Below are 27,053 nucleotides of genomic sequence, written 5' to 3'. Positions count from 1 at the left end.
ATCCCCCTCGGACCCGGAGCTGTTCCCCGAATCTGGCAGCCGCACAGCGTTTGGCACAATCCTGCTGATGGAGGCATCCCCCGACTGGCTGGGCGCCTCTGTACCTGATCCATCTCGTACAGGGACCGGCGTTGACATGTCGGGCGTTTCCTCCTCTGAAGTACCTCTGCTTGCTGTCATGTCTTTTCCTCTGCTTGCTGTCAGTTTTTTTTTCTTTTTTTTCCTCTGTTTGGCTTGACCCAGCCATTTGCAGGAACCGGTCATCGTTCCTTAATTTCTCGGAAAAGGCTCCTCCACCTTCCAGGATTGCGGCTCTCCTCTCCTCCACCTCCTTTACCTCCCGCAGCAGGGAACGGACCTGTGCCGAGTATTTGGCCCTCCTGCTGCCGGAGGATTTTGCCGCTCTCTGCCGGGCCACCGTTAGGTCTCCTCGGAGCCGATGCAGGGACCTCCCCAGGTCTTTATATTCCTGGAGGTGGGCCACCAGGCGGGAGCCAAAAGTAGTGGCCTCCTCTCCCGGCCTCAGTGACCCCCACTCCACGAGGTCCCTGCAGCCATGGTGTTCCGGTCCTGCTTCTCCATGCTCCGTTACCTCTGCTCTCCTGGCGGCATGCTGCGATGCCCCAGCCGCTTGGGGGGATGAGGCCACATTGCTGCAGCCCCGCAATGTCCTCCTCTCCCCTGGGGCTGGCTGAGCTTTCCCAGCCGGCTGGGATGTCCCTCCACCCCCCACCGGCCTGCTCCGGAGGGTGGAGGACCGGGACTCCATCTCCAGATGGAGCCCCCCTTTGGGCACTCTGCTAGCCCAGGCAGGTGTAATAAACCTGGGCAGGTAGTAAGGCAGAGTCCCCGGGATGGTATGCACAAAAAGCACCACACCCAAAAGCAAAGCACCTCCTCACTCCTCAGAGAGCAAGCCGCATCTGCCAAGAAAATGGGTCAATTTTTGGAGGGCTTGTCAAAAGCCATTGCTTGTTGCATTTACATCCATGTATGGAAGAACCCCGGCAGGCATCTGCCAATAAAAAGGATACATTTTTGGAGGGCTTGTCAAAAGCCATTGCTTGTTGCTTTTACATCCATGTATGGATGAACCCCGGCAGGCATCTGCCAATAAAAGGGGTACATTTTTTGAGGGCTTGTCAAAAGCCATTGCTTCTTCTTTTACCACCTTATATGTATGAACCCTGGCAGGCATCTGCCGCCAAAAATGGTTAATTTTTGTACCTTTTTTAACAATGCATTAAGCATACAACATGCACAAGTGCAGTGGTTTCTGTTAGTTATCACCGTGTCCCATCCGTTTTCCTAAAGCCATACATGTTGGCGTAACTTTGACATTAACTTTGTCTTAAAGACAGCTCAAAAGTACTTGGATACACTCATGGGTGACCTAAGAGTGTTATACAGGGCTTCTAGGGCTTTTAAGCAGTGTTATACACGATTTTTAGGGGATTTCTTGTATTACAGGTTCGGTCAGAACTAGTTCGGTCCGAATCGAACTTTTTCATGAGATTCGGCGAACCAGCCGAACCGAACTTTTCATAAGTTCGCTCATCTGTATTTATGACGTACAACAATCTTTCTCCATGAGTGATCGTCCAGTGGCCTGACCAGGGGCCAGGACTTGGGTCTGGCACATGCTAGTTTCTTTTGTATTTTGTAATGCTGTAATAAAGTTATGTCATTCATATTAGAGATGCAGTCTGATATGTGTTTCCTTGCCTTGTACATTTTTTTCATGTTCTTTTGTACGTGTTGACTGGCACTCTTAACCTTTATTCGTGTTGCCCACTATTTTCTTTATTGAGATAATTGACAGATGGCTGACGAATGGCCAACAGATGGCATCTGTCACAGTCATCCAGTAAAAAAAGTAGACATTAAACATATACGTCTTTTTAATATAGGTGTTAGGGATCTGCCAGGTACTACGTCTAGGTATACTCCTGGGATTAATCAATCCACACCTGAGGCCAGACCTGTTCGACTGACACCAACTCCCACCAACCAGGGTGGCAGGCTCAGGAGTGGGAGAGCCTATCGCAGCCTGGTCAGTCGGAGTTAGCTCCGCCCCCTGTCCTTTATTACCTGCTGTGTTCTCCTCCTCAGTGCTTGTAATTCTTTTGGATTCCTGGCCCCACTGCTGCTTACTCCAGCCTGCTTCTGCCGTGCTTCTGCCTTGCTGCTGTTCTGCTTAACCCGCTTTGCTTTGCCTCCGGCTTGCTTCCTCCTCCGTGCTCACTTGGGTATACTCCACTTCATCCTGGTCCTGACAACTCATTCACCGCTCCGTTTCCTCGCGGCGTTCCGTGGGCTACTGCCCCTTCCCTTGCGTGTTCCCTGTTTGTTCTCCCGTGCACTTAGACAGCGTAGGGACCGCCGCCCAGTTGTACCCCGTCGCCTAGGGCGGGTCGTTGCAAGTAGGCAGGGACAGGGCGGTGGGTAGATTAGGGCTCACTTTCCCTTCACCTCCTTCCTGCCATTACATAATTACAAGCCCCTTACCTAGTCTACCATTTCCCCTACGCTGACGCTATCATGGACCCCCTTGAGACCCTGACCCAGCAGATGCAGGGCCTCTCCCTACAGGTCAAGGCCCTGGCCCAGAGGGTCAACCAGGGTGACGCTGCCGTAGTAGTTCCCCTCACCTCACCTCTAGAACCCGATCTCAAGTTACCTGACCGGTTCTCAGGGGACCGTAAGACGTTTCTCTCCTTCCGGGAGAGTTGCATACTGTATTTCCGCCTTAAACCCCACTCCTCAGGTTCCGAGAACCAGCGGGTGGGTATCATCATATCCCGACTCCAGGAAGGGCCCCAAGAGTGGGCCTTCACCTTGGCTCCTGACGCCCCTGAGCTTTCCTCTGTTGATCGTTTTTTCTCTGCCCTCGGACTCATTTACGACGAGACTGACAGGACTGCTTTAGCCGAGAGTCAGCTGGTGACCTTACGTAAGGGTAGGAGACCTGTTGAGGAGTACTGTTCTGATTTTAGAAAGTGGTGCGTAGCTTCTCGGTGGAACGATCCGGCCCTAAATTGCCAGTTTAGTTTAGGATTATCTGACGCCCTGAAGGATCTGCTGGTTAGTTACCCCTCTTCTGACTCCCTAGACCAGGTTATGGCCCTAGCAGTACGACTTGACCGACGTCTCAGGGAACGTCAGCTTGAACGCTTCAATGTGCTCCCCTCTGACCTTTCTGCGATTCCCCCCGAGGTCCCGTCTCCTCGCCCCTCCACGGAGGACTCGGAGGTACCTATGCAACTCGGGGCCTCCGTGTCCCCTCGTCAACGTAGGGAGTTTCGCAGAATGAATGGTCTCTGCTTCTACTGTGGGGACGACAAGCATCTTCTGAACACCTGTCCCAGGCGCAAGAATAAAAAGCCGGAAAACTTCCGCGCCTAAGTGATCATCGGGGAGGTCACTTGGGCGCACAGGTATTTCCCGTTAATGTGAAACGCAATAAAATTTTGCTTCCCTTTCAGGTCTCGTTTGCTGGCCGGTCTGCCACTGGCAGTGCCTTCGTGGATTCTGGCTCATCTGCTAATATCATGTCTGTGGAATTTGCTATGTCTCTAAAAATGCCTTTTATTGATTTACCTTATCCTATCCCTGTAGTAGGTATCGACTCAACTCCCCTTGCTAATGGTTATTTTACTCAGCATACTCCTGTTTTTGAACTCCTGGTTGGCTCCATGCATTTGGAGCAGTGCTCTGTACTGGTGATGCAGGGATTATCGTCTGATCTGGTATTAGGTCTTCCCTGGTTGCAGTTGCATAATCCCACGTTTGATTGGAATACTGGGGATCTCACCAAATGGGGTAGTGAATGTCTTATGTCATGTCTTTCTGTTAAAGGGGTTGTCCCAAGTTGACTAAAATTTTTTTTTTTAAACATTCTAAGCAGGAAATTAATTTGAAAACATTTGCTGTTAAAAAAAATTAAAAATTCATTTCCTAAGTGCCTTTTTTTTACACTTGATAACTCAGCAAGTGCTGGTTATCTTTTCTAAAAAGGGGCGTGAGCGGCTCGATGTCAATCAAGCCGCTCCGCTCTGCAGTGTGCGCGCTCCCGATGTTGCTAGATACTGTAGTTCTAGCAACATCGGGAGAATGTTCGTCTCAAGCGGGCATGGTAAGCCCGATTGAGACGAACTTACCGTGAATGTCATCAACCCTACAATACACTACACTACACTACACTACATTACACTACACTACACTACACTACATTCACCCCGTTTCGGCAAACAACTTCTCTCTCCCCCCCTGTCACTACATGTAATTTGTGTACCCGCCGCACCGGTGCTGCATCAGCACCCGGCGAACAACTAAAAATATATTAAAAAAATAAACTCACCTAAGACGTTCTAACGGCGCTCTGAACGGTCCCGTCACTTGCCATCTTCCTTCTTCTTGGCGCCGCTCACATTCATAGTAACAATGTGTTGTGGCGCTGATGACGTAATCATATCAGGCACACGTGATTACGTCATCTGCGCCCACCGCTATGTTATTGTGAATGGGAGCAGTAAGAAGAAAAGTGACGGGACCGTTCAGCTCTTCGTGGGAACGTCTTAGGTGAGTTTATTTTTGTATGTATGTTGTCATGTATGTGTATATTTGCATGTATGTATGTATGTATGTATGTATGTATATGTATGTTTTCTTGTATGTATGTTGTCATGTTTGTATGTGTATGTATGTATGTTTGCTTGTATGTATGTTTGCTTGTATGTATGTTTCCTTGTATGTATGTTGTCATGTTTGTATGTGTATATGTGCATGTATGTGTATATGTGCATGTATGTTTGCATGTATGTATGTTTTCATGTATGTATGTTTGCATGTATGTATGTTTTCTTGTATGTATGTATGTTGTCATGTTTGTATGTGTATATGTGCATGTATGTTTGCATGTATGTATGTTTGCATGTATGTATGTTTGCATGTATGTATGTATGTATGTTTTCTTGTATGTATGTATGTATGCATGTTGTCATGTTTGTATGTTTGCATGTATGTTTGCATGTATGTATGTTTGCATGTATGTATGTTTGCATGTATGTTTGTATGTATGTATGTTTGCTTGTATGTATGTTTTCATGTATGTATGTTGTCATGTTTGTATGTGTATATGTGCATGTATGTTTGCATGTATTTATGTTTTCATGTATGTATGTTTTCATGTATGTATGTTTGCTTGCATGTATGTTTGTATGTATGTTTTCTTGTATGTATGTTGTCATGTTTGTATGTGTATATGTGCATGTGTGTATATGTGCATGTATGTTTGCATGTATGTATGTATGTACGTATGTTTGCTTGTATGTATGTATGTATGTTTTCTTGTATGTATGTTTGCTTGTATGTATGTATGTATGTTTGCTTGTATGTATGTTGTCATGTTTGTATGTGTATATGTGCATGTATGTATGTTTTCATGTATGTATGTTTTCATGTATGTATGTATGTATGCATGTTTGCATGTATGTATGTTGTCATGTTTGTATGTGTATATGTGCATGTATGTTTGCATGTATGTATGTATGTTTGTTTGTATAAATGTCTGTATGGCCATGTATGATACTGTCTGCTGGCGCCCTGTATCTAAGCCAACTTTGCCGCAGGCTTCTATACATGGTATAACAGTCAGTATCACAAATGAAAGTGAAACTAAGCCTACAACATGTTTTATTTCATTTTTTTTCTTATATTTTTGATTTTTTACAGGTTTGGTGTTTGGACTACTTCGGTTTCGAGGACTACTTAGATGACGCTTTTTTTTTCATCAATAAAATGGGTAATGAGGGTTGTGTTGGGGGTGCTTTATTTCAATAAAATATTTTATCTATGTCTTTGTGTTTTATTTTCAAGTTTTATTACTATCACTTTAGTAATGACCGCTGTCTGAGTGACAAGGTCCATTACTAAGGGGAGGCTTAGTGTTAGCCGGTGCAGAGGCTAACACTAATCACCATTATTACCCCGGTACCCACCACCACCAGGGGTGCCGGGAAGAGCTGGGTACGATCCAGTACCCGACCATCGGTTGTGATGGTCGGGCTCTGGGGCGGCCGCAGGCTGGTATTATGAGGCTGGGAAGGGCCAAAAACAGTGGACCTTCCCACCCTTGTAATGCTAGGCTGCTGCTGCTGTGTTGTATCTGGCTGGTTATAAAAATGGGGGGGGACCCCACGTCATTTTTTTTTATTATTTATTTATTATTTTTATTAAAAAGACATGGGGTTCCACCCAATTTATCATAACCAGCCACAAACAGTGTTATTAGCCTGGGAATGTACTAAACCAGTGGCCCTTCCCACCCATGTAATGCCAGACTGCTGCGGCCTTGTATATGGCTGGTTATTAAAAATGTGGGGGACCCAACGTCTATTGTTAAATTTAAAAAAAAAACGACGTGGGGGTCCCCCACATTTTTATAACCAGCCCGATACAACACAGCAGCAGCAGCCTAGCATTACAAGGGTGGGAAGGTCCACTGTTTTTGGCCCTTCCCAGCCTCATAATACCAGCCTACGGCCGCCCCAGTACCCGACCATCACAACAGATGGTCGGGTACTGGATCGTACCCAGCTCTTCCCGGCACCCCTGGTGGTGGTGGGTACCGGGGTAATAATGGGTGGTTAGTGCTAGCCTCTGCACCGGCTAACACTAAGTACCGCCTTAATAATGGACGCTGTCAATCAGCCAACTACCATTATCTAGGCACTAATAAAGTTTGAAAAAAAAACACAAAGACAATTTTTTTTATTGAAATAAGAAATCCCCAACAAAACCCTCGTTAACCATTTTATTAACATTTTCAAAAAACGTAGATCTACGCAGTAGTCCAACGAATCGAAGACGTAGTCCAACTTGTACATCAAAATCTGCAACAACATAAAAAAAAGTTATCAATGTGAACAATACCAATACTTCTACTCTCCTACACACATATATACACACACACAAACAACCACACACAAACATATACACAAACACATATAAACACACACACATATATTACATAAACACATACACACAAACATATACACAAACACACACAAACACATGTACACAAACACCCATATATACACAAACACACAAACATATACACACAAACATATACACAAACACACACATACCTATACACAAACACATGTACACAAACACACAAATATACATATACAAAAATACACAAACATATACACACAAACATATACACATATGCACAAACACACCCATATATACACCCATATATACACACACATATACACACACACACACACACACACACACATATACACACAAACATACGTACACAAACACACCCAAATATACACAAACACACATACACAAACACACACACACAAACATATACACAAACACACCCATATATACACAAACACAAACCCACACATATACAAAAACACACACACACAAACATATACACCAACACACCCATATATACACAAACACGCCCATATATACACAAACACGCCCATATATACACAAACACACACATATATACACAAACACGTATACAAAAACACACACAAACATACACAAACCTATACACATATGCACAAACACACCCATATATACACAAACACACACATATACACACAAACATATGTACACAAACACACCCATATATACACAAACACAAACCCACACATATACAAAAACACACACACACACAAACATATACACAAACACACCCATATATATACACACACACACACACACACATATATATACACACACACACCCAAATATACACACACATACACAAACACACCCATATATACACAAACACGCCCATATATACACAAATACACCCATATATACACAAACACACACGTATACAAAAACACACACAAACATACACACAAACCTATACACATATGCACAAACACACCCATATATACACAAACACACACATATACACACAAACATATAAACATATACACACAAACATATGTACACAAACACACCAATATATATACAAACCCACACATACAAAAACACACACACAGACACAAACATATACACACAAACATATACACAAACACACACACACAAACACACACACATATACACAAAAATATACACAAACATATACACATACACACAAATACACCCATATATACACTCACACATAAACACACACACACACACACAAACACATATACACAAACACACCCATATATACACAGACACACACACACACACAAACATATACACACTTACCTTTAGCGGAGCGCAGACTTCTCCTTGCGACGGGTGCCTTCCACTGCATCTTCTGCGCATGCGCCGAGAAGCGCCGAGATGCGCGTTCACGAGCAAATGACATCCTCTGCTCAGGGCGCAGAGGATGTCATTACGCATGCGCGGCCACCGCTAAAGGTAAATAGCGGTGGCCGGGAACCTAGGCAACGAGCAGGATACAAAGAGGGACCGACCGCAACTTCAGTCAACGATATCAAGAAAACGACATCGCTGGACGACGGACAGGTAATTAGAATTCTTCTTATTTTTACATGGGGGAGCTTTATAGCTCCATTTATCAACTTGGGACAACCCCTTTAACTCTATTTCTCCCCGGGAGGAGGTAAACACGCTTCCTGAGTTTGTTCAGGACTTCGCCGATGTGTTTTCTAAGGAGGCCTCCGAGGTGTTGCCCCCCCATAGAGATTACGATTGCGCCATCGATTTGGTGCCTGGTGCAAAGCTTCCTAAGGGTAGGATATTTAATCTTTCATGTCCTGAACGTGAAACTATGAGGGTGTGTATCCAAGAATGCCTGGCCAAGAGTTTCATTCGCCCCTCGACTTCTCCTGTAGGTGCTGGCTTCTTCTTCGTGGGGAAGAAGGATGGTGGTCTTAGGCCGTGCATTGATTATCGTAACCTAAATAAGGTCACCGTAAGGAACCAGTACCCACTTCCTTTGATTCCGGATCTTTTTAATCAGGTTCAGGGAGCCCAATGGTTTTCTAAGTTCGATCTACGGGGGGCATATAACCTTATCCGCATCAAAGAGGGGGATGAGTGGAAAACTGCGTTCAACACACCCGAGGGTCATTTCGAATACCTGGTCATGCCCTTTGGGTTGTGTAATGCCCCTGCTGTCTTCCAGAATTTTATTCATGAAATCCTGAGAGATTACCTGGGTAATTTTCTTGTTGTGTACCTTGATGACATACTGGTGTTTTCCAAGGACTGGTCCTCCCACGTGGAGCATGTCAGGAAGGTGCTCCAGGTCCTTCGGGAGAATAATCTGTTTGCTAAGACTGAAAAATGTGTCTTTGGGGTACAGGAGATACCATTTTTAGGGCAAATCCTCACTCCTCATGAATTCCGCATGGACCCTGCCAAGGTTCAGGCTGTGGCGGAATGGGTCCAACCTGCCTCCCTTAAGGCGTTACAGTGTTTTTTAGGGTTCGCCAACTATTACAGGAGATTTATTGCCAACTTCTCGGTCGTCGCTAAGCCTCTTACGGACCTTACTCGCAAGGGTGCTGATGTCCTCCATTGGCCCCCTGAGGCCGTCCAGGCCTTTGAGACCCTCAAGAAGTGCTTTATCTCGGCCCCCGTGCTGATTCAGCCCAACCAAGAGGAGCCATTTATTGTGGAGGTTGACGCATCCGAGGTGGGAGTGGGGGCCGTCTTGTCCCAGGGTACCAGCTCCCTCACCCTTCTCCGCCCCTGTGCTTACTTCTCTAGGAAGTTTTCGCCCACGGAGAGTAACTATGATATTGGCAACCGCGAACTTCTAGCCATTAAATGGGCTTTTGAAGAGTGGCGGCACTTCCTGGAGGGGGCCAGACACCAGGTAACGGTCCTTACGGATCACAAGAATTTGGTTTTCCTAGAATCGGCCCGGAGGCTTAATCCTAGACAAGCTCGGTGGGCACTATTCTTTACCAGATTTAATTTCTTGGTTACCTATAGGGCTGGGTCCAAGAATATTAAGGCTGATGCCCTGTCACGTAGTTTCATGGCCAATCCTCCTTCCGAGTAGGATCCTGCTTGTATTTTACCCCCTGGTATAATCGTTTCTGCCACGGATTCTGATTTAGCTTCTGATATCGCGGCTGATCAGGGTGCAGCTCCCGGGAACGTCCCTGGGGACAAACTGTTTGTTCCCCTGCAATACCGGCTAAGGGTACTCAGGGAAAACCATGACTCCGCTCTATCTGGTAATCCTGGCATCTTGGGCACCAAACACCTCATTACCAGAAACTATTGGTAACCCAGGCCTAAAGACGTTAGGGCTTACGTCGCCGCTTGTGAGGTTTGCGCTAGGTCCAAAACCCCTAGGTCACGACCTGCGGGCCTACTACGTTCCTTGCCCATTCCCCAGAGACCTTGGACCCATATCTCCATGGATTTTATCACCGATTTGCCTCCATCTCAGGGCAAGTCGGTGGTGTGGGTGGTAGTAGACCGCTTCAGCAAGATGTGCCACTTTGTGCCCCTTAAGAAGCTACCTAACGCCAAGACGTTAGCTTCTTTGTTTGTGAAACACATCCTGCGTCTCCATGGGGCCCCAGTCAATATCGTTTCTGACAGAGGGGTACAATTTGTTTCCTTATTTTGGAGAGCCTTTTGTAAAAAGTTGGAGATTGATCTGTCCTTCTCCTCCGCCTTCCATCCCGAAACTAATGGCCAAACGGAGAGGACTAACCAGTCCCTGGAACAATATTTAAGGTGTTTCATCTCTGACTGTCAATTCGATTGGGTCTCATTCCTTCTCCTTGCTGAATTTTCCCTGAATAACCGGGTCAGTAACTCGTCAGGGGTCTCCCCGTTTTTCTGTAATTTCGGGTTTAACCCAAGGTTCTCCTCCGTTTCCCCTGGTTGTTCCAATAATCCTGAGGTAGAGGATGTTCATCGGGAACTGTGCACTGTCTGGGCCCAGGTTCAGAAGAACCTAGAGGCGTCCCAGAGCGCACAAAAGATTCAGGCGGATAGTAGACGTTCTGCTAACCCCCGGTTTGTCGTCGGGGATTTGGTCTGGTTGTCGTCCAGGAACTTGCGCCTTAAGGTCCCGTCCAGGAAGTTTGCTCCCCGATTTATTGGGCCTTATAAGATCATTGAAGTCCTCAACCCTGTATCCTTCCGTCTGGAGCTGCGCCCATCCTTTCGCATACATGACGTCTTCCATGCCTCCCTCCTTAAACGCTGCTCCCCGTCCTGGTCCCCCTCGAGGAAACCTCCTGTTCCCGTTCTCACCCCTGAGGGGGTGGAATTCGAGGTGGCCAAGATTATGGACAGTAGGATGGTCCAGGGCTCCCTCCAGTACCTGGTCCATTGGAGAGGGTACGGGCCGGAGGAGAGGACTTGGTACCAGCCCGTGATGTTCACGCTGGGGTATTGATCAGGAGGTTCCACCTTCTCTTCCCTACTAAACCGGGTCCTCTTAGTAAGGGTCCGGTGGCCCCTCATAAAAGGGGGAGTACTGTTAGGGATCTGCCAGGTACTACGTCTAGGTATACTCCTGGGATTAATCAATCCACACCTGAGGCCAGACCTGTTCGACTGACACCGGCTCCCACCAACCAGGGTGGCAGGCTCAGGAGTGGGAGAGCCTATCGCGGCCTGGTCAGTCGGAGTTAGCTCCGCCCCCTGTCCTTTATTACCTGCTGTGTTCTCCTCCTCAGTGCTTGTAATTCTTTTGGATTCCTGGCCCCACTGCTGCTTGCTCCAGCCTGCTTCTGCCGTGCTTCTGCCTTGCTGCTGTTCTGCTTAACCCGCTTTGCTTTGCCTCCGGCTTGCTTCCTCCTCCGTGCTCACTTGGGTATACTCCACTTCATCCTGGTCATGACAACTCATTCACCGCTCCGTTTCCTCGCGGCGTTCCGTGGGCTACTGCCCCTTCCCTTGCATGTTCCCTGTTTGTTCTCCCGTGCACTTAGACAGCGTAGGGACCGCCGCCCAGTTGTACCCCGTCGCCTAGGGCGGGTCGTTGCAAGTAGGCAGGGACAGGGCGGTGGGTAGATTAGGGCTCACTTTCCCTTCACCTCCTTCCTGCCATTACAATAGGTGTCTACCAACCCAGATAATTTGCGTATACACACTTCCTAGCTACTTATTTAGATACTCCCTCATCTATCTGACTTACTTACCCACACTACTTTGGGCTCTTTCAGTTACATCTCACCAATCCAGCCACAGATTTTTCCCACATATTATGGTTCAGTTTCGGCTGCTCTAAAATACTTTCCTTTTCTTTTTTTTTTTATTGCACAAAATCAAATAGTACATGTATCCTAGGAAAGACAAAAGCAAAAAAATATGTTTTTTGCCAAAAAAAAATCTTACTCGGTTTGGGAAAGATTGGGGCAGTGGAGGGGCCTCATAACTGATTTACTAGAATTTAGGGGCAAAGAAAGATGGGAAGGACACAACAGCAGAAAGAAGGGAAGGGGTATGTAGGAGCTTATTTACCAGAAGTTTGATTCAGACAGCACATGGGACAGTAAAGGTAAAAATAGGACTGATTCAGAAAATTTAGGACTGTTGTCAAATTTGCGTTATTTATGTGCCACCTGGAATCAGATTAATAAAGCAAACAGAACCAGCGTCCTTTATACCAGTATCAGAACTGATGTTTGCTCAAAAGTCTATTATTCCTGGATTCTGCCTCTATTCCCATGTATGTTTTTTGTTACTGTGTACAAAAACAGTCTGTGTATTATTATTAAATATGTTAATGACTAGCTTCTTAACAGAGTAGAAAATGCTGGAATTCACTATCATTTTAAGCAGCAAAATGTAGGGGTTAGAAATTAACCTGTGTCACTACTCCCTGCTGTTAGACTAAGAATATCAGAAATGTTTTTTTTTTTTGTTTTTTTTTTTTAATTAGGATTTTTACCAGTTTCACACTGTGACACTATTATTGTCAAATTAAAAAAGCCTGCATGTTTACTCTAAGCAATTAGCAACATTTATTATAGATCTATAGGATTTTATTGTTTCATACGCATCTCTCTCTCTCCATTAAAATCATTAACAGGGGTAGTGGGCAAGCATATGGATCTGACTGACTTTGACAAGGGTCAAATTTGGAGGGAATCTGACCCTTTGCCAAATTAAGATTTAGTCATTTTTCTTTGTTGTTTGCCTGCTCGGTGTCGGCATATTGTGTATCAGATAGAGAGATTGCTTAGTGGGGCTGGGGAAGTATGTATACATCGGTACCAATAACAGTAAGTAGGAGATGAAAGTTTCTAAAAAACTTATTTTGGTGAGAGAAGCGACCCTCCGGTCAACCTTTTATATATGATGGTGTATATAGAGTAATAATATCTGATACCCTCCAGTTGTGCCCCTCTGCCGTGGATATGACTTTTTGGGTCCCCTCTGTTCTGTCTCAAAATGGCCGCAGTGCTTCTTAGACTATGAATCTGAAACACCCCCAACATTCTTGGATTGAACAGAGCTGCTCAAGTGAGCAGTTCCGTCCAATCCGTGAGCAGAGAGTGTGTCTTAGACTCAGTCTAAGAAGCGCTTCGGCCATTTTGAGACAACACAAAGGGGACCCTTAAACGGCGGATCCATGGAAGAGGGGGGTAATTGGAAGCACCAGGTAATATTACTCCATATACTCCATCACATGTACACTACCGTTCAAAAGTTTAGGGTCACTTAGAAATTTCCTTATTTTTGCAAGAAAAGCAGTTTTTTTCAATGAAGATAACATTAAATTAATCAGAAATACACTCTATACATTGTTAATGTGCTAAATGACTATTCTAGCTTCAAACGTCTGGTTTTTAATGCAATATCTACATAGGTGTATAGAGGCCCATTTCCAGCAACCATCACTCCAGTGTTCTAATGGTACATTGTGTTTGCTAACTGTGTTAGAAGGCTAATGGATGATTAGAAAACACTGGAAAACCCTTGTGCAATTATGTTAGCACCGCTGTAAACAGTTTTGCTGTTTAGAGGAGCTATAAAACTGACCTTCCTTTGAGCTAGTTGAGAATCTGAGCATTACATTTGTGGGTTCGATTAAACTTTCAAAATAGCTAGAAAAAGAGAGCTTTCATGTGAAACTCGACAGTCTATTCTTGTTCTTAGAAATGAAGGCTATTCCGTGGGAGAAATTGCCAAGAAACTGAAGATTTCCTACAACGGTGTGTACTACTCCCTCAGAGGACAGCACACACAGGCTCTAACCAGAGTAGAAAGAGAAGTGGGAGGCCCCGCTGCACAACTTAGCAACAAGACAAGTACATTAGAGTCTCTAGTTTGAGAAATAGACGCCTCACAGGTCCTCAACTGGCAGCTTCATTAAATAGTACCCGCAAAACGCCAGTGTCAATGTCTACACTGAAGAGGTGGTTGTTGGAGCAGCTTGACCGTATGGTACGCAAGAAGTGCCCATCAAGCCAATCCAACTTGTGAGAGGGCCTTCTGGAAGCATGGGATGAAATTTCTCCCGATTACCTCAGCAAATTAACAGCTAGAATGTCAAAGGTCTGCAATGCTGTAATTGCTGCAAATGGAGCATTCTTTGACGAAAGCAAAGTTTGAAGGAGAAAATTATTATTTCAAATAAAAATCATTATTTCTAACCTTGTCAATGTCTTGACTATATTTTCTAGTCATTTTGCAACTCATTTGATAAATATAAGTGTGACCCCAAACTTTTGAACGGTAGTGTATATTTTTGTCCTGAGACTGGAGGGTTTCTTAAAGTCCAGGACCTCCAAGGTACTGCTTTAACAAATACTACCAGTGCCACAGTTGTTGCTGACAGCAGGAGATTAGGGAGTCAAATCAGTGGTTTAGAAATTAGTATAGGGGGGAAGGTGTTGGTTCCTAGAGAACTGGGCTGATTTCTCTGTCGGCTACAGGCTTTTTGGTAGGGACAGGCTGCATCTGAATGGGGAGGGTGCAGTGGTGCTGGGGAAAGAATGGTGAGATGGCCAAATAACTTTTTAACTAAGATCTGATGGTAGGTTGATGGTGGGTTAGCAAGAGAAGTAGGGAGGTGACTAGGAATAAACATAGATCAAAGACAAACAAAGATATTGGTAATATAAAATGTATGCTAACAAATGCAAGAAGTCTTGCAAATTAAATAGACGAGATGGAAATTCTAATGACCCACATAGATTATGATGTAGTGGGCATAACAGAAACCCAGCTGGATGAAAGCCATGACTGGATGACTATTATGTGGAGGGCTACACAGCGTTGTTTAAAAAGGACTGAAAAAAATAGGATTTATAGTAAAGTGTCAGTTTCTGCTGAGGACATAAAACTTTGTAGGATACCTAAAACTCATCTTGGAAAATATTACTGAAAGACCTTGATAAACTGACAGCATGGGCAAAAACATGGCAGATTAATTTTATTGTTGATAAATACAAAGTAATGCACCTAGACCACAGTAATAATATTAATGCATATATAGTACATCAAATGGAATAAAACTGGGGATAACAGAACAAGAGAAGGACTTGGGTATTCTGGTTACAAATAAGCTAAGCAGCAGCACTCAATGTCAGGCAGCAGCTGCAAAAGCAAATAGGATTTTAAGGTGTATAAACAGAGAGATAAAAACATGTGATTCAAATATATTATCCCTCTATAAATCCCATGTAAGACCACATTTTGAATATGTAATTTCGTTTTGGGCTCCTCTTTGTATAAAGGATATAGGAGAACTGGAGAGGGTTCAAAGGCGGGTGAATAGATTATTAAAAGGGATGGAAGGTCTCTCTTATAACGAGAGGCTAGAAAAATTGAACTTTTTCAGCTTGGAAAAAATATGCTTTAACCCCTTAATGACCGCCGATACGTCTTTTTACGGCGGTCATTAGTGGGCTTTATTCTAGAGCGCCGCCAAACTACGTCGCTGCATTAGAATAAAGTAAACAGAGCAGGGAGCCGTGAAATCTCCCTGCTCTCAGCTGTCAGAAGCAGCTGAGGGCTGGGAGCGTCCCTGCTCTGCCGGGTGAGATCGATATTAGTATCGATCTCACCTGTTTAACCCTTCAGATGCGGTGCACAATAGCGAGCACCGCATCTGAATGGTTTTGGAGAGAGGGAGGAAGCTCCCTCTCATCTCACTGACACCCGGCGATAAAATCGCCGAGTGTCTGTGTCTTCTATGGCAGCCGGGGGTCTAATAAAGACCCCCAGGTCTGCCTGCAGCGAATGCCTGCTAGATCATGCCGCAGGCATGACCTAGCAGATGCCTGTCCGTTTTAAACGGACAGGCAGTAATACACTGCAATACAAAAGTATTGCAGTGTATTATAATAGCGATCGGATGATAGGGAAGTCCCCTAGTGGGACTAGTAAAAAAGTAAAAAAAGTTTAATAAAGTTAATTAAAAAAAAAAGTGAAAAAAAAAAAATGAAAAACCCAGCTTTTCCCCTTACAAAATGCTTTACTATTAAAAAAAACTACAATAAAGCAAAAAAGTTACACATATTTGGTATCGCCGCGTCCGTAACGACCCCGACTATAAAGCTGTTACATTATTTAACCCGCACTGTGAACGCCGTAAAAAATAAAATAAAAAACAATGGAAAAATTGCTGTTTTCTGTTAATCCTGACTTAAAAAAAATGTGATAGAAAGTGATCAAAAAGTCGCATCTACTCTCAAATGGTACCAATAAAAACTGCAAGTCGTCCCGCAAAAAACAAGACCTTATACAGCTATGCCGACGCAAAAATAAAAAAGTTACAGCTCTTCGAATGTGACAATGGAAAAATCTAAAAAATGGCTTGGACATTAGGGCCCAGAATGCCAGCAGGGGGAAGGGGTTAATGGTGAATCTGTCACCAGCATTTCACCTATTGAACTCTACTCACCCCTCGCTGGCCGCTGATGTCAAAAGTTCATAGCCGTTATCTCCTCTCCTAAACTTCCCCTCCGACTGTAAATAATGGTCTGCAAACATTTTGTGCCTCTTATGTTAATAATTTGGCAGTCTCATTCGTTCCTCTTCTTGTGCCTGCCCACCGCCAAAAACTGGCCCGCCCTGAATGCCGAAATCTCATCTGATATAGCACACATGCGCCCGTCATGTATGGTCCGACACCCTTCCCTGCTTTGTCTTGGCATCAAATCTAGTTAATGTGCGTGCGCCACTATGGTGTCCTGTGGTATGCACGCACCAGAACTGGACCTAGATGCGCAAGAGCGGTATTTCGTAATGCTGGGGGGAGGTGAGTAGTTGTATATGAAAAGTAAGGAGACGGGGTTAACTCTGAAAGTTTTGACACACGAAGATATGACACTTTTCAAACTAAGAAAGTACTCTGTTATGCTCATTAGCATACAGCACAGGAACACTAAAAAATTAAATACTAAAGATTCAGAGCCTACTTAGAAGATAATTATATGTTACATAAAAATGATTTTTCACCCACTTCCATCAGGTATTTCTGGTTTAATAGGTTAAATTCTGGTGACAGGTTCCCTTTAAGTACATGTGTGGTCAATAAAAAGAACTAGCATTTTATTTATTCATTCTAAGAACTACACAAAGGACCAGGGGGCATTCATTGCGTGTCGAGAAAAGCGTTTCATATATGAATAAAGGAAAGAGTTCTTTACAGCTAGAGTAGTCAAACATGTAATGCCTACCCCAAGAGGTAGTAATGGCAGATAACATGACAGCTTTTAAAATAGAGCTAGATGTTTATCTAATGATAAATAGCATTAAGACCTAATTCATATGAGCGTGTTCGGTCCCTGATATACGGTCCGCATGTCGGCCGCATTTCCCGGACCGAACACACTGCAAGGGGCCGGGCTCCTAGCATCATATTTATCTATGACGCTAGGTGTCACTGTCTCGCTGCGGGAAAACTGTTCCGTACTGTAATCATGTTTTCAGTATGGGACAGTAGATCCGTGGGGAGGCAGTGACACCTAGCGTCCTAGATAAATATGATGCTAGGAGCCCGGCTCCCTGCAGTGTGTTCGGTCCAGGAAATGCAGCTGACATGCGGACCGTATATAACGGACCGAACGCGCTCAAGTGAATTAGGCCTAAGGGTTATAATAAATCTAGCAATGAATGACGTATAATTGATTGAGAAAGGTTGAACTTAATGGACCTGCGTCTTAGTTTTAACCTATGTAACTATGTAATAAAAGTAAGGAAGCTTTGTTTGATAGGCAACATTTTCTTTGGAAGAATTTTTTTGGATAGCAATATGCTGTATGAGCAAGATAATTAGATGGAGTGACACATTCATTTCTTTATGTTTTGTTACAATATTATAGAATATTTGACTTTACTTCTAAAACACAATGGCCCACAATTATCATGCAGTTTACACTAGGTTTTGGTGTAAACTCTGACTAAAAAGTCTCAAATCACAACGCTTGCCACTTTTCTCGTCACTTGCCAAATTTCGAAAGTGACAAGATAAGTGGGCAGTCTCCTAGGAGACATAGTTTTAGTCAAATTTATTAAGTAAAAAGCATGAATATGGTGCAAGTTTTGTCACAAATCTAAAGCTCAAAGCTGTTGCAGATTTCGTTTTCTACGTCAGTTTTATTAAGAGGAGTGCGACTTTTAATAAACGTGGCGCAAATCATGGCAACTATCTCCTTTATTAAGTCTGGTGTAAGATAGGTCACTCGTAGTTAAATGTTGACCGCTAAATGTTGACCACTATATTTACGTGAATGGAAAACAAGATAAATAGAGTATAACAATAGCTGTAAATATATCATGATTTAATTTTAAACACATTAAAAGTACTTAAACTTAAAATTTAAACACCCAATTTTTATTCTGTTTCGTATCTTGTCTTAATATTGCAGTTCAACACCTCACATATTTTATCACAGCTTCTCTTGCACTTATTAAATTATAAATGGGATGCAAGACATGACATGCAATCTTTAAGTGGAGAAACAAGTTTAGCAGAAGATTGATGCATTTGCTAGACTCTGCTTCAGTAAATAATATAAGGTTGTCAACAGCATCCAACAAAGATCAGAAATGTAATTTCTTCACCTGCAGTGACATTTTTATTGCTGATGTCAGACACTGATCTCACTTTTTTAATTTTCTGCAACCTAGGATTTTTTTTCCTCCTTTGATGAAAAGAGCTGTTCACTGCGAAGTATGTTGTAAAGCACTGTATGTGTGTGTTGTTGATAAGGAGTTTATATACACACACTCTCTTGAACAGGTTTACAAACACAAACTTTTTTATTTGTATCCTTGTGTTCCAGTCAAATCTATTCTATCATTTCAGCAACATGGTTGTAATTCTCAATGCAACAAGAGATGCCAGGTTGAAAAGAATACAAAGAGAATCATCTTAACTAAAAAAAATGCTAAATAAATTTGAAATATTTTTTAGCATCCATTATATTTTATACTTCTAGTGATGTATAATTTCAAAAATATTTAATTTCACTGCTCTACACATGCAGCATTTCAGGTCTTTTCATCTTTGACACTGGAACGGAGCAGCGTACCAATTAAAAAAATGAATCAAATTTTTCTGCTTTGTACACATACTAGAGAAGATACTTTCCACATCACAGTATCATTATGTTCATTATGCCAGAATTCATCACATGAGGAGGCTTTAGAAAGGAAGTTGTCCGAAACATTGCCGCTATTTACTGTCAATTTTTCTACATCGTGTCATAAGTATTTAAATTAATTTATTAATGAACTTGTAGGAATGCTCTTTTCCACTGAACTTGTCTTTATTGCACCATTAACCATATTCTTGAATTCACGCGTGGCTACGTACATGAAATTAACTATTCTGATGAACTTTGCAAATTAACTATTCTAAAAAGTATTTTTACTATGAACATTAATGACATATGATCTATTTAATTTGTAATTTTTCTGCCGCTTCTTGCATTTTTCACTTCCTGTATTTTTCACTGTTTGTATTCTTTTTCACTTGGATACTGGTATATGTATGCTTTAATTTAAATTCTTTTTCAGTATTGCACAGTCTGGTTTCATTTAATTTTTGCCTACAGGTGCTGTTCACAAAACAATTTTAGAATAATAAATTTGATGCACCTTGCTAGACATGTTAGACACGTTACTCTTTTTTGCGCCATCTCATGGTTGGTGTACTAAAAGCATGGGGCATGCCATTAACCCCTTCCCAAAATCCGCCGTATAAATACGGCACACGCCGGGTGGGGGTGTATGGAGCGGGCTCACGGGCTGAGCCCGCTCCATAGAGCGAGTGTCGGCTGTGTGTTACAGTGGAAACTTCCGGGTAACGAGCGTGATTCCGCTCGAGCGCAATCCCGTTGTTTAACCCATTAAATGCCACGGTCAATAGCGACCGCAGCATTTAAATGACTAAAACCAGGGGGGCGACCTGTGACATTCCAACTGCCCCCCCCGCGGTGAGATCGGAGGGTGCCATTGGTTGGCATGGCAGCCTGATGAAGGCCCCCAGGTCCGCCATCTTTGTATTTCTATGGCAGGGCTTCATAGGAGACTGTCGGAATCACTAGGGGGACAAGTAAAAAAAAAAGTTAAAAAAACTGTCAAATACATTTTTTTAATTAAATAAAACAAAATTTAAAAATTTCAAGTTAAAAAAACACCTTTTTCCCATTTTCCCTCAAACACAATGTAAAAAAAATAAAAAAGCTAACATAACTGGTATTGGCGTGTCTGTAAAAGTCTGAACTATTACAATATATCATTGATTAGTCCGCACGGTGAACACCATAAAAAGTAAAAAATGTAAAATATCAGAATTGCTGTTTTTTGGTCACTTCATCTCCCACAAAAAATGAAATAAAAAAAGTGATCAAAAGTCCCATGTACCCCAAAATGGTACCAATATAAACTACAGCTTGCCCCGCAAAAAGTAAGCCCTCATACCGCTAAATCAACAGAAAAATAAAAAAAAGTTATGGCTCTCAGAGTATGGCGACAAAACTCAAATTTTATTTTTAACAATCAGTTTTTTCCTTGTAAAAGTACTGAAACATAACTAAAACAATATAAATTTGGTATTGCTGTAATCGTATTGACCCGCACAATAAAGTTAACATGCAGTTTTTACCGCACAGTGAACGCTGTAAAAACAAAACCACCTAAAAGACTGAGGAATCGCTTTTTTTTTTCCTATTCCACCCCATATATAATTTTTTTCTCGTTTCTCACTACATTATATGGTACAAAAAATGGTACTGTGAAAATCTACAACTCCCGCATAAAACAAGCCCTCATATGGCAATATTGATGGTAAAATAAAAAAGTAATGCTATTTGGAAGGTGGAGAGGAAAAAACAAAAGTGAAAATCCAAAAAATGGCTGCGGCGGGAAGGGGATAATAGATTTTGCACATTTTATGATGCCTCTTAGCCACGCCACTTTTTCCAGACACCTTTCAAAACTGTCTAGTGACGTGTAAAAACTGTCTGAAATACATAATAAATTTGGCACATGTATGGCAGGTTTTTTTTTTTGCACAATTTTATTCACAATTCTGGCACAATTTGCTTTGTAAATCTAGGTATTTTTTCTGTGACAGATCAGAGCAATTCAAAAATTTTAATCAATGCATCGAGGGGTTCAGCTAGGTAAGTCACTTCTTCAATAAAATTTCAGCCTATTAGGCCTATTGCAGAGAGAATTGTTGGGGCATGGAATTAGAACAGCATCAACGATCAAGGGCAAAGTTGGCTGTGCCAGGCTACAATTTGTCCATGGGTCTATTACTCAATGGTAGGCTCACTGAATTTGGGCATCCCATAAAGAAGTGAATTTTGATACACAGAATTCCTAACCAAGCAGCTTCTCATCCGATATCTCTTGGAGTAAGCTTTTCCTATGTGAAATCATTTCTTATCTCCCATACAGGCAGCCAGTCAGACAGAGTTTGAGGAAGCAGATATAATGTGGCATAAGAAGACCAATGCTCAGAATTTCAAGTATAAGGATTGGACAAAGGTGGTGCTTTGTAATATATCTGAAATATAGGTGGGTTGTGATATGGAAAATAATGGTAAGTGCTGGACAGGACCTGGGAACCGTGTCTTGGTAAGAAAAATTAGGCATATTCAACATGTTCAAAGAAGGAGTTCAAACAGCAAAAGCAGTGCAAGCATGCGTAGTTATGGTTCCTAGGTGCAGCATTGTTAGAGTTATGGCACTCTACATGTCCCAAAGTTTTCCTCAGAGGTGCCATTTTGTGGCTGTCCCAACATTCTCTATGCCGCAGCTGTACCTTGTGTGGCTCATTGCCTTTTAAAAATATTGGGGAGGATGTATCTAAACTTGTGCAAAGGAAAAGTGTAGTGGTTGCATAGAGCAACCAATCAGGTCGCTGCTTTCATTTCCCAAAGGGCCTCTAAAAATAAGAGGTGGAATCTAAATTGATTTCTATGGACAACTAACTACTCCACTTTTCCTTTTTACCAGTTTTGATACATCTCCTCCAATGTCTTAAGCCATTTAGGCCATACTTTATTCTTATGATGGTATAGATACAGAATTGCAAAAACTATTGCGACACATACAAAGACAAAGCCGGAAAAATCATATTTGTATCTATATAAAACATTGTAATGGCACTAATGGTAGCAATCTTTAAAAATATATAAGTATTGTGATTTAGTACAATACACGAAAAAATTTAATTAATACAAAAAACAACAAAATATATTCAGATGAACAGATGTTCGGAATATTATTGTGGATAACACATTGAAATAGATTTTGCATATTGTTCCATGTTCAAATCACTGTGTTCTCTATTAGTTCAGATTGTTATAAAATGTTTTAGTTAAAGTAAATTTTAATAACCCATCATCTTACATTAGTGTGGAAATCTCAAGTTTAATGATATTTGAATAATTCTAAAAACATTACAAGTAGCAAAGAGCAATAATATGAAGAAATGGCTCTTCGTTTTTATAGTCAGTATACAAATATATTGCAGAATTTATGATTTGCCACAAATGCTTTTTAGAATATGAAACAGCATAGTTAATATATTTTGCAGATTATAAAATGTGTTTACCAGTCAGAATTTTATATATAAAGATTTTGTTTTCATTATATGTTATATTGTTATTATTACACATCAAGTAATGCGAGGAACATTTTCTTTTCTATTTTACATTTTAATCTAACTTTAAATAAATTGATGTAAGATTCACGTTATTTATGTAACTGTAACTTTATAATATTTTATAGCACTTAAAACATGGCTTGGAGTAGATGGGTTTACTGTATTCTCAGACTGTATTTAGAGTTCCACAGGAAACCAAAGTACTAGGAGTGTTTTTAACAATGGTGTAACTTGAAGCTCCTGGGTCCTAAAGCATTATCTGTAACAGCCCCCCCCCCAACTAACACACATCTGCTATCCACGGTATATACCATAAATCTCATGGAAGCGGGTCCAAGCTCTAGGATTTGCACCTATGTTTAGAAAGAGGGTTCCCCGACTACCAAACCACCTGGTTCAGTGGCCGTTGCGTCCAGGTGGAAAATTATTTGAGCGGTGGCGGCGTCTTTTTCCATTCTGTTGTATGGGAGTTAGCAAATATGCCATAAATGTCTTAGATTGGAGTAAACCGTTAATAGTACTGGTCTGCAACTTCTGCAGCCCCAATAATTACATTCCTGGTTCTTATGAAACAATGTCCTGTTTTCTATAAAATATACAATATTTGTAAGCAAAGGATTTTTATGTTCACCAGGTAGGGTATAAAAAGGGGATGCTCTAGTGGTCAACTACTCTAAGAGCCATTTTTTTTTACACCAAGAGCAGTTGTCCCTTCTCTTCAAAACTGAGATGTAAAATGTGAAATGATGATAATAAATACAAAATGTCTGTGAACAAACATTGTAATTTTATATGTACTACAACATACTGTATGATACATTAAGTCAATACAAACAAGACTGATAGACATAAAGAGACAAAGCTAATGGAATTATAGAAATAATATGGGCAATTTATGTTATTGCGTGTATTATAATTAAGGGTTAAATAAGATGGAATGCATGTGAAATAAAAATATATGAACCAATGGCACTCATAGGAAACAAGATCCAACTACTGAATAGTTATGATCCTACTTCAAGGACAAGAGAAAAATGCTGTGTCATTGCAAAGAAATTGAAGCTGGGGAAAACAACGTTTACTGTGAAGAAGAGAAGACACTACAGCTCAAGTACAATTATTCTGTCCAGAATGCAGCCAATTATTTTTACACATCAGATAATGTAATGTATAAATCATAGGAAGACACATAAATCACAGAATACTGCTTGTATTTTTTGAAGTGTTTGTTTGTAGACTGGAAATTCTAGCGCTTACCAGAATGTTAAATTTCTTCATTTCATGTTCTATTAAAGAAACACTTTTTAAGTTAATTCTACTTTTTTTTTTCTTTCCATTCCATTTTTATTAATGGTTTTAAAAAGTAAAAATGTAATGCAAAAAAAACAAAACAACAATCAAATGTTGCAGTTACAGAGTAATGAAGGGAAAGGATTGTGTGGTAAAACAAAACTAAAGATATAAACATTGCAATTCGTTATCCAGATTACATTTATGTGTATAATGACATTAAGAAAATAAAACAATCAGTATTAGAGAGTACAATACTAAACCCATATTGTGATTTTATTAGAAAAACATTCTAAGTTTATAAAGCCTATGCTAAAATGATAAATTACTGTTCATATGTTGGCTCATATGTTAATAGAATTATTTGTACAACACTTATGTTCTGAAAAAAATGCCACTTACTCTGCAACATAGTTATAAACATGTAGTTGGACTGTTACATTCTTGTGACCTGAACTGAAGGAAAGTCTGTATGACATTACTTGCTCTACATATTGCCATACCTACATCGTCATAAAGCAACTGCTTAGTCACACCACACTACACCATGTGCATACCATAGTGGCAGACAATGCCTGCTGCTTTTGGGAACTATTGGTTTCAACTGTGTTTTTATTGAACATTTTTCAAAAATATACATATAACTTAGAGCAGCATGAAGGGCCATGCAATTCACATAGTAAGACAGTAACTTTCAATAGACAGACAAAACATCTGGGAAAAAACACAGGGGTTTAAGGGGGTGAGGGGGGGGGGATAGTCGGAGCTCCACCTACCACCTAATCTTGAGTTCCCTGTATCCAATACTTGTCCCACGGGTCCCACACCACTTTGAACCTGTCCAGTTCATTGTCAATAGAGGCCGTCATATGCTCCATTGTACGTATTTCCCTAATTCTAGTTACTAAGTCGATGTGGGAGGGAGGGGTTGTCTGTCTCCATTTCCACGCTATCAACGTCTTAGCGGCTGTGAGAAAGTGTCGAAAGAGTCGAGCTGGTGATTTCCCCAAAGACCTAGGGGGAACATTTAGGAGGTAATGAAGAGGGTCTAAGGGAATATCCTGCTGCAACACCGCCAATGCCAAGTTCTTAACTTCCAACCAATACTGTTGTACCAGTGAACAGCTCCAGAAAATATGGAACAGATCACCTCTCTGACCTCTACATCGCCAGCAATCCGACGGAATACCCGGATTGAAGCTATGCAAAAAGGCAGGGGTATGGTACCAAAACATAAGGATTTTATATTGGTTTTCCTTATATGCAGTGCAGATGGAGGTTTTAGCTGCTTGCGACCAAATAATCTGCCACAATGAGAGCGGGATGGATTTATTCAGTAAGGCCTCCCACTTCAACATGTATCTATGCCCAGGCGGAGGGGAACCCTCCGGGGATAGCAATAATGCATAAATGGCTGAGATAAGCCCCCTAGTGGTGGTAGCATACCGACATAACCTTTCGAAGCTTGTAGGTGCAGTAACCCGCGTGGATCTAAAAGTTTGCTGCATGTAATGTCTAACCTGAAGATAGTGAAAGAACGCAGCGGAGGGAATATTATGATGTTTTTGAAAGTATGAAAACGGGTGAAGCTCTTGCGTGTGGGGATCAACCATATCAGCCAGGTGAAATACCTCAATTCCCGTCCACAATCGGACTATTCGGGAGGTAGTGCCCCCCGGAATAGTGGGAGTGTAGAGTACCGAAGTCAAGGGCGGGCAACCCGATGCCAAATGGAAGCGGTTTTTACAGGTTTCCCACACCTCCCTTTGAAATCTCATGGGACCCAATAAAGATGCAGTCGGCATTACCAGTGGGTCACCCCATAACAGGGAGTTTGGGTGGACCGGGGCCATCCATAGCTTCTCTATTTCGGTCCATTTATTGTACGCCCTTAAAGACACCCAGCTGGGTATGCGACGGAGGTGTGCCGCCCAGTAGTACTTCACCACATCAGGGACCGATAGCCCACCCGCAGATCGACCCGATAATAAAACTGATTTCGGAATTCGATGTCTGCCGGAATGCCATATGAACCTGAGGATAGAAGACTGCATGGCCCGCAATTCCTTCATAGGTACTGCTACCGGCAAAGTCTCAAAGTAGTACAGTAATTTAGGGAGCAAGGTCATTTTGACCGCTGCTATGCGCCCAAAAAATGACATGGGAAGAGGATCCCACCTGGCCATCAGCTGACGTAGCTCTACAAACAGAGAGGGGAAATTAGCCTTGTAAACCGACGTATAGGAGGGAGTGAGTTGAACTCCTAAATAAGTCAGGGAGGTTTCCTTCCAGTTGTAGGTGTAGTTGTGTTTGAGTAGCTGGAGCTCCTGGTGTGGGACATTAAGAGGGAGCGCTTCCGTTTTAGATGTATTAGTTTTATATCCTGACAGCCTCCCATACCTACGGAGAACTGTAGTAAGGTTAGGGAGGGAGGTATGAGGTTTAGTGATAGTCAAGAGGACGTCATCTGCAAACAGGGAAACCTTAAACTCTTTATCTTGTATCTGGACCCCCGCTATATCCCTGGATTTCCGTATTTGAGCTGCTAAAGGTTCTATGCATAGCACAAATAAAAGTGGGGATAGGGGACACCCCTGACGTGTACCATTCCAGATTTGAAACGGAGGGGAGGTGGAGTGTGGGAGTTTAATTGCCGCTGTCGGTTTGGAGTAGAGACCACGCAGTGCTG

The sequence above is a fragment of the Rhinoderma darwinii genome, chromosome 2 (genome assembly GCF_050947455.1).
Source record: "Rhinoderma darwinii isolate aRhiDar2 chromosome 2, aRhiDar2.hap1, whole genome shotgun sequence".
Classification (NCBI taxonomy): Eukaryota; Metazoa; Chordata; class Amphibia; order Anura; family Rhinodermatidae; genus Rhinoderma; species Rhinoderma darwinii.
Note: the sequence above shows the minus strand (reverse complement) of the source record.